Here is a 9,601-nt window from a genome sequence, read left to right as displayed (position 1 = left end):
AAAGTAAAAGCATTTAACCCCTTTGTCTTGTCGGGGATTTTGGAAGTTTAAGAATGTGCAAATAAGATTGTGCCCTCAGAATGAAAAAAACCTATTACAATTTAAATTAAGCTGAAGTGTAAAACCTGAGAAGAGCAACAAAAAGTTTGTTTAATGAAAGATTAAGTTTCAGTCTAAGATCTAACCTTGAAGTTATGAGGTAAATTAACCTATTAAAACCAGACTTTCATTGTGGCCACAGTGAAATTCTGGTTGATGTAAATTGGTGTAGTCCAAATTGAATAAGATAACTCAACTCCGCAAGAATATCCGATAGTGGCAGGTCCCTCTACAATATTTAATTGACTATGGTACTAGAAGCCTTATAGAAGGCGGGACTAGAGTTAAACCTTAGAAAGGTATAGGTAGGGAAGGATGAAGTAGTCTACCTAGGATAGATAGTGACACAAGGGAAGAGACAAATGCCCAAAAACAGATGGGAGGGGCATTAGGACGGGCTGCGTGCTTTGATTGCTCGCAAGCTTCTAGGGATGGCAGCAGGAAGGGACCGCGCCAGAGAGGGGAGGGGGATCCGAGGATGTTTGTTGATGCATTGGTAGGGGGCCGACAGTGCAAAATGTTAATAGACACAGGAGCCACAATCTCATTGACAGACTTACCCTTGCCCCGAACGAAACTTTCAGTTAGTATAGCAGGAATCGGTGGACGAAGAATCAGGGCTTATAAGGGCGAAACAGTCTTACTAGAAATTGGATGTATAATAATACCTACACAGTTGTGGGTGTGCGAGAACACCGAAGGAACAATCCTAGGGATAGATATACTACGAGAAGTAGGAGCTTTATTCGACCCTAAAGCGAATGAAGTGTACTGGCCCCCAGATTATAAGTCAAACAAACAGGCAGGCACGGGAAACAAAGTAGAAATGGCCCAGCCTATACAGGATTTGATCAAAGGGGGGTAGCCAAAGGAAAATGTGTAAACCTATATAGATAGTCGGAATGCCTTTGGGGTGGTGTCTGATTACATGATAGCGGGAGTAGGCAGGGATATATGACACCAGGAGAAGACCCGTAAGAGACAAGAATATAATCAAAGAATTAGTAGGAACCTCTCTCCTACCCAAAGAGTCTGTAATAATAAATTAAAGCACACAAGAGGATGGGCAGCTAAACGATCAACTGAGAGAGGGAATCTGACCAATGAAGCCCAAATGTTCATGTTGAATCAAAGTGTGAAACCACAACTGTCTTTCAGTCAGGGATGTTTTTTGGGTTGCGTGAAGTGACGCAATAATGTTTAGCTCCACCTTCAAAAGCCTGCGAAGGAGTTAACCCTTTCCACTGACAGCTGTTTGAGTTCACGAAGTAACAACTTCAGTATTACTGAATAGAATTTAAAGATATTGGACATTATTAAATTTAAGTTTCTTAATGTTAAGCTGATATTTCCCCACAGTGATAGAAGGAAAATTAGGATTTGATAAATGGAAGTTATCTTATAAACTAATTGCAGCACCGTCTCAAACGGCCGGGAGACTGCTTGGGAGGCTGTCCGGTTACCCAAAGATAAATCTGGACAGATAGTTAGAGACATGAGGCCAAAGACCAACAGATTATACGGGATCGAGAACAGGATACACGGGACGACCAGAAGGAGGTCTTAGCAATAGATAGCAAAGTGATAACAGAAATAATACCAGCCAAACCAGGGCTAGCACCCAGATGGTCAGGACCTTATGAAGTATTAATGAATAATGACACATGTGCTCATGTAGATGGGTCTGGAACGGGTAAAGGAAGGTGGAAACACTGGACCCAGTTAAAAATATATAAGAAAGACAATGAGTAAACCAGAGATGGTGCCCTTTTTGACAGAGTGAGGAGTATACTAGAAGATATAAAGAATGGGAAGGGGAGTTACTACATATATCAATGATAGGGCTGTGTATGATGATAATAGGCTGTGTATGATGATGATATTATATGCCATAGTTTGCATCTTCAGGTATGTCTGGGGACAGAGCCACAGAACAAGAAATGAACCAGATGTACAGCATTTTGAACTGATAAAATGGATAAGAGCAGAATAATTCTAACTGGCTGGTGACGACCAGCCCCCTTTTTGTAATTACAGGAACATTGGACGTCCGGAATGAGATGGAGCGTCCTCGCCTTGATTCTAGGGATAAATATAAGTATTGCCATTATCGAGGGGGATTAGTAATAAGGAGAACACAGGATGAGGTGTATTCTAGTGTAGCACATAGAATTACTAAGCTTGCCATTAATATGAGTACTTTTGAGATACAAAACAAACCTGGAACTCCCTGTGGGTAAAACAATTAGAGGATCCACAGGAGGAAAAAATCTATCTTACAAAGATGTAAGAAACGGGGAGTATTGGAAACGACCGGAGCAGGGTATGCGGCCGGGTTAGCAACAGTTAATAGCTTGGACATAGAAGGAGTAAACGAAGGAGGAGAAGAATTATAAGCAAAAATAGAGAAGTTACTAAAACAAGCTACTGGAAATAGCCAGCAATTGACACTGGCAGGGAAACCAAACAATAATGCAATTGTCGGGGGTGGAAGAGATAGTAGCCCCCCATGCAGAAACAATCAATACAATTATTGATAGACTTAATAATGCTTCTCACTAAACCGATAAGGAACTAATATGTGCCACATAGGGCTCATGGCTATTGTCGAATGCTCAGCATAACATGAGGCAAATAAATAATGAACAGATCCCTGATTGGATTACTAATAAGGATCTGGAACCTTGGATTGACACAAATAAAAGCCTATGTAAGGAATGTAAAATGGGACAAGTACACTGGGCAGGCGATTGTCTGACCCCATGGACTAAGATGATTGGCTTTGTACTGGCCATCCCACAATTCCCAGAAGGGGGACAACTCCGATACGACGTGATTAATATAGGAGAAGTACAAAGGGAAAGTGGGTTAAAAATCATGATGTCCCTACCAAGGTGCTTTGGGAAAGGGATGAAGATAATAAACAGAAGAATGAAACCTAAAGGGGGGTGGTAGTGGACGGGTGCCACCACAAGGGAAGGACATGGGTGTGCACACACCCCCCCACCGAGGGAGACACATCCGAGTACGGATTTACGAAAATTACCAATTGCACCCTCGAGGTTCACCCAAGGGGATACACCGGACCTGGGTAGCATCAAGGAACAATGGGACCTGTTGCGTCACCACAATTGAACAGAAATATGAATATCAAGATATGGCTTATACCATTCCCCAACCAAACCGTTGTTTTGGTCTAAAGATACCTACACAGATAGGAAAACCTGGACATTTGATAATATGAGACTTACTAAAAAGGGTTGAAACTTATGTCATACCAGAGCCCAAGGCAATTCCTAAGTTAGAGGAAGCTTGGCAGAAGTTACGGCAGGAAACAAAGGAAATTTTAAAGTACTATCATAAAATAGAAGAAGGCTTAAAGAAACAACAAAAAGACATTAGTACAACATTAGAGGAAACTCACCCACTTCCTCATATTTTGACAATTGGGGATCAGGATGGTCGGGGACTTTGGGCGCCTCGGTGGTACAAGGCATAATGATATTCCTCTTGATTGTTATTCTGATATATTGTGTATTTTTATTTCTCCAGTGCCTTTGTGCCAGAATGAGTAAGGCCAAAATTGGTGCGGTGAAGGAAGTAGAGCCTGAGGAGGGGCAGGTAGCGATGTTAAGAATGGACAACTCCCCTGCCTCTCCAAGGCAAATGGTGTAAGACGCGATGGGAAGCGACTGAAATTATGTGGGATTAATTGGGCATGGTAATTAATGACCGGGCCGGCCAACCGTAAGATGGAGGTGGCAGAAGGAGGGTGGCAGAAGGAGGGTGGTGAATGAGGACTGGTGTGTGATGACAGTCTCGAATTGGCACGTCACACACCCCACGTGGGAATGAGGGACAGGCTTGAGCAGAAAAGCCTCAACCATTAGTGCAGGGTCTAAGGGGCCCCGGGAATGGTTACACCGGACGGAGTGCATAAAGGAAAGCCCACCCGAAAGGAAAGACCACCGTAAAGGAAAGACCACCATACCACAGAGGGGGAAGTCGGCCTCCAAATTGATAAGATATATATATACATGTATAACCTAAACTGGTAGAAGGCCAGGGAGTGCACGCTCTGGCAGACACCAGGAAGTGGAAATACACGTTGACCTGTTTGGAGCAATTGTCCAAAGGTCAAAAGGGGGGACTGAAGTAAGATATTAAAAATTGGATTTAATAAGGTAAAACAAACCAGGATTCATCTATAACACCAATATATAAAATGGAGGGAATAGGTTAATTTGTGCTCTGAGTTGAACAATAGAAGTCTGTAAAAATTGTATAAACCCAGATAAGGTTTAAACAGGACTACGGGTTAACTGCGGAGAGATTAAAACTGTCAAAACAACCCCTTAGAAAGAGGGAGAGATATATGGGTTCGGCCATGCGAGTCGACACCTTTGCACTTAAGGGTTTGTTAAGTGTGAAGCTCAATAGGGTTCTATTCTTTTAACTAACTAAAGTGTTTTTGCTCTGTAGAAATAATTCAAGAGAGAGAGACAGAAAGTCTGCGGATTGCCCGCTTTGGAAAGATCTACTATCTTAGAGAAATACTTAGAAAGACCAAGCCATCTGACAACAGCAAATGGACGATCGTAAAGTAATAAAATTGAGGCCCGGGTCATGAGAAAGTAACAAGACCAACTGATAACGAAATGTGAGATTTGTAAGCGACTGGAAGAATGGAATGTCATGGTTTTATAATTACAATTTAACTATAATTCTGTATATGTTAATAAGCTTATCCCCGCCTTTAGGGCAGGGCCTTAAGTTTTGTATAACTGTGAGAACCTCAAGAGATTCGGTGGAGTTGGAGCCTTGTGTTGGGACGCAAGAGCCATAGCTCCCCAGGCCTGAATAAACCGTTTTTACTTCAATTATTGGGTCTGTCTTTCTTACAACAAGCCAGTGTTGTCGACTGTGTATATCACTCAGTCCACACTTTGGGGGCTTACATCAGTCAGGAAGTTGGGCGGGGTGGGGAGGGGGTCAGGAAGTTGGGTGGGGTGAGGAGGAGGTCAGGAAGTTGGGTGGGGTGGGGAGGGGGTCAGGAAGTTGAGTGGGGTGAGGAGGAGGTCAGGAAGTTGGGTGGGGTGGGGAGGGGGTCAGGAAGTTGGGCGGGGTGGGGAGGGGGTCAGGAAGTTGGGTGGGGTGAGGAGGAGGTCAGGAAGTTGGGTGGGGTGGGGAGGGGGTCAGGAAGTTGGGCAGGGTGGGGAGGAGGTCAGGAAGTTGGGTGGGGTGGGGAGGAGGTCAGGAAGTTGGGTGGGGTGGGGAGGGGGTCAGGAAGTTGGGTGGGGTGGGGAGGAGGTCAGGAAGTTGGGTGGGGTGGGGAGGGGGTCAGGAAGTTGGGCGGGGTGGGGAGGGGGTCAGGAAGTTGGGTGGGGTGGGGAGGGGGTCAGGAAGTTGGGCGGGGTAGGGAGGGGGTCAGGAAGTTTGGTGGGGAGGGGAGGAGGTCAGGAAGTTGGGTGGGGTGGGGTGGGGAGGGGGTCAGGAAGTTGGGTGGGGTGGGGAGGAGGTCAGGAAGTTGGGTGGGGTGGGGAGGGGGTCAGGAAGTTGGGTGGGGTGGGGGTCAGGAACTTGTTTGGGGGGTGGGAGGTGGTCTTAACCAGCGAGGGTGAGCCCTGTCTGTTCCAAGTGAGCTCTGTTCTGTCTGGAGTTCGCAGTCAGAATGGCTCGAATTACACTTTGCAAAGTCACTGATTACGTCGGCTGGGAGGATCTAATTACACATTCCAGAGAAACTGCTGGGTGTGTCTTGTCCTCCAAGGGGACCAATCAGCAATCAGGACTTGTCATCCAAGGGAACCAATCAGAGCTTTAGGTGTTGCAAATAAACACATCCTTTAATGAATACTACCAAAGATTTCAAGGTTGATACATTCAGTCTTTGAAATCCTCCAAGGAACAAGGTCGATATCAATACTCTTTCAATAACTTTTATAAACCAGTGTGAAAATCAGTTTTCTTAAAAGTGGATAGAAAATTAAACAGCAAGTGTTGAATAAAAGGGAACTGGCTGGGAGTTGCCAGAGGCCCCAACAGTGCAATGAAGCTCACTGTATCTTTATAAATAACAACAACAACTTATATTGATATAGCGCCTTTAACGTAGTAAAACGTCTCAAGGCTCTTCACAGGAATATTTATAAGGCAAAAAATTTGGCACTGAGCCACAGAAGAAGAAATTAGGGCAGGTGACCAAAAGCTTGGCCAAAGATGTCGGTTTTAAGGAACGCCTTAAAGGAGGAAAGAGAGGTAGCGAGGCGGAGAGGTTTAGGCAGGGAATTCCAGAGCTCAGGGCCTGGGCAACAGAAGGCACAGCCACCAATGGTTGAGCAATTATAATCAGGGATGCTCAAGAGGGGTGAATTAGAGGAGCACAGATATCGCGGGGGGTTGTGGGGCTGGAGGAGATTCCAGGGATTGGGAGGGGCGAGGCCATGGAGGGATTTGAAAACAAGGATGTGAATTTTCAAATCGAGGCGTTGCTTAACCAGGAACCAATGTAGGTCAGCGAGCACAGGGGTGATGGGTGATCGGGGCATGGTGCGAGTTAGGACACGGGCAGCCGCGTTTGGATCGCTTCCAGTTTACGGAGGGTAGAATGTGGTAGGCCAGCCAGGAGTGCGTTGGAATAGTCAAGTCTAGAGGCAACAAAGGCATGGATGAGGGATTCAGCAGCGGATGAGCTGAGGCAAGGGCGGAGATGGGCGATGTTCCGGAGGTGGGAATATGCGGTCCTAGTTATGCTGCGGATATGTGCTCAGTTGAGGGTCAAATATGACACCAAGGTTGTGAACAATGTGGTTCAGCATCAGACAGATGTTAGGGAGAGGGATGGAGTCAGTGGCGAGGGAACGGAATTTGTGGCGGGGACCGAAAACATTGGCTTTGGTCTTCCCAATATTTCATTGGAGAAAATTTCTGCTCATCCAGAACTGGATGTCGGATAAGCAGTCTGACAATTTAGAGACCGTGGAGGGGTCGAGAAAAGTGGTAGTGAGGTAGAGCTGGGTGTCATCAGCGTACATGTGGAAACATTCGGATGATGTCGCCAAGGGGCAACATGCAGATGATTAATAAGAGGGGACCAAAGATCGATCCTTGGGGGACAGCAGAGGTCATCGTCGTACGTGTCCACACTGTTCCCTTTGGGGAACTGTATGAAGTGGTGGAAGGATTTCTGGCCGCGTTAACGCTCCTTCCGTGACCATAACAGCAGAGGTAAGGGTGCGGGAGTGGGAAGAGAAGCCGTTGCAGGTGATTCTCTGTCTACGATTAGAATGATAAGAATGGATAGGATAGGAGGCTAGTGAATTCAGAGGCGAGAGCATGATGGATTGAGATGGAGGTTGAAATCAGAGAATGAGAAGTCGTTCGGTGCAGAGGCTGGGGAAGGAAAGCAGTGAAGATATCGTAGGAATAACATTTTTATGATACTTGGGTGGGCGTTAGAGAAAGAGAATTTAAAATGAGAGGCGAGAGGCATGGACTAGGGTGAGATGCTCAAAGGAGGAGAAAGTGCCGGAGGAGTAGGGGGACAGACCAAGGTGTGATTTGGTGATGGGAGCCACACCACCACCATGGCAGTCTGCGCGGAGCAAGTGGTGGAAGGTATAGCCAGGCGGAGAGGCTTCATTTAACGATAAGGTGTCATCACCCCTCAACCAACTTTCCGTCAGGGCCATGATGTTGATGCAATCATCCACGACATGCTCATGGATGGCAAGGGCCTTGTTCGCAAGTGAACGGACATTCTGGAGGGAGATGTGAAGAGGGTCAGCGATGGCTGCCCCACTGCCAGCATCCAGTGTCAGCACTGTGGGGGATGAGTTGGATGGGGAGGAGTTTGGCAACATTTGCCCCAGTGGGCATGTTGGGTGGGAAGGTCGGCGAGAGAGTCGAATAGGACAGTTGGGGTTGCTGCTCGTAAGGAGGCAGCAACGAGTGCCTCGATGGGCCCTTCATAGGATGCCAAGAGAGGCACAGAGGGAATCTGTAAGCTTATCTAAGAAGGAAACAAACCTGGGATGGCAGCAGAGAGTAGGAAGGTCGAAGAGTAATGAAGGATTGGGGTAGGGATTTGGGACGGCAGTGTATCCGAAAGGAGAGATGAAAGGGGGCATGACGACAGGAGAGAGCGGTCAGGGAGGGACAGAGAGCAAAGGAAAAGAGGGTGAGAAAGTGGAAATGTACTGAATGGCTCGGGTCCGGAGCGGTAGCCAAAGTGCACACATGAATGGACACGGGAAAAGCTCAGGTTACAGAGACCTGTTTAAATGTAGTAATTAATGGGATACATATTTCCTGGTAGCAGGGAATGCTCAATTATTCAACTTGAACTACTCCAAGTAAGTTTTCTAATAACAATTGGCCCAGAAATTCGGGTCTCCATGGGTGAGTACGCACGGGGAACTCACCCGTAAGCTCAATGGAAGTGCCGGTTTCCTGCATGCACTGCGCAGGCGCGGGGAACCGGCACTTCCGTTCCCCTGAAAGAAGGGGTTCAGAGTTCGAACGCGTGCGCCGGAGTGGCTGCGCATGCGCATCGAACTTATGATTTTTTTTGCAGGTTTTCCCGGGAGGGTAAATCTCCAAAAGTTAGACAAGTAAAAAGCAGTCGCAAGGCCTGCTTTTTACAAGGTAAGTGGTGAATTAATTAAAATTTAAACATTTTTTCCGCAGGTTTATTATTTTTAAATACTTTAAAGAAAGGTAAGTTTATTTTTAGCCCCGTTGAAAATAAAATAATTTTTTTCAAAAATTTAAATTTTTGTTTAAAATAGTTATTTCATGTAATTTATAGTTTATTTAAAAATTGTGATGTAAAAAAAACATTTATTTGAAGATTTAGTGATGTTTTGGGGCTTGTAGTATTTATAAGTTTGACAGCCCTTCCTGTCAAACTTATGAATGAAGCATTCCCTGCTCCGATTGGCTCCCCATGGCCCACGTGATCCCAGGAGACGCACCGAACTAACTGCGCCCCTGGGATACGCAGGCACTGCGCGCCGGCAGTTGGAGGCGGCCCAGGATCGGAATCCCACGGGGGCCCACAGCTCAACGGCCGGCGCGTCAGGTAAGTGCAGGTCGGGGGCTTACACCCGCGGGAAGTGTGTGGGGGGACAATGTCTCAGTGGGGTGGGGGTGTAACACTGCCTCGGCCGGCAGATTGGTGTTAGAAAATATCACTTTGGAGGCAATACATGAAAACCTCACTAGATGTGGAGGGGTGGGGGGTGGGGCAATACTTCTGTCTCCGAAAATGTGATAACCTCAATCAGCCTCGGCTCAGTATTTAGCTCTCTCACCTCGGAGTCAGAGGTTGTGGGTTCATGTCCCACTCCAGAGACTTGAGAACATAATCCAGGCTGACACTGCAGTGCTGTACTGAGCGAGTGCTGCACTGTCAGAGGTGTCATCTTTCAAACCGGGCTAAACTGTGTCCTTGTCAGCCTGTTAAGTTGGACAAGAACAATCTCATTACCAGACCATTTAT

At 46.4% G+C, this 9,601-nt stretch overlaps 1 long non-coding RNA gene across 1 annotated transcript; it reads left to right on the top strand.

The window, feature by feature from the left end:
- The first annotated feature begins 845 nt into the window (after nt 1-845).
- LOC147091210 (uncharacterized) lies at nt 846-4,979 on the top strand. The gene is made up of 2 exons (XR_015075183.1): nt 846-3,770; nt 4,582-4,979. It is a non-coding gene; the product is annotated as an uncharacterized LOC147091210 (long non-coding RNA).
- Nucleotides 4,980-9,601: the final 4,622 nt, after the last annotated feature.

Source organism: Somniosus microcephalus, unplaced genomic scaffold, assembly GCF_052327205.1.
Source record: "Somniosus microcephalus isolate GS21.2 unplaced genomic scaffold, FLI_Smic_1.0 unresolved_chr3, whole genome shotgun sequence".
NCBI lineage: Eukaryota > Metazoa > Chordata > Chondrichthyes > Squaliformes > Somniosidae > Somniosus > Somniosus microcephalus.
This window is presented reverse-complemented; position numbering and strand designations above follow the sequence as displayed.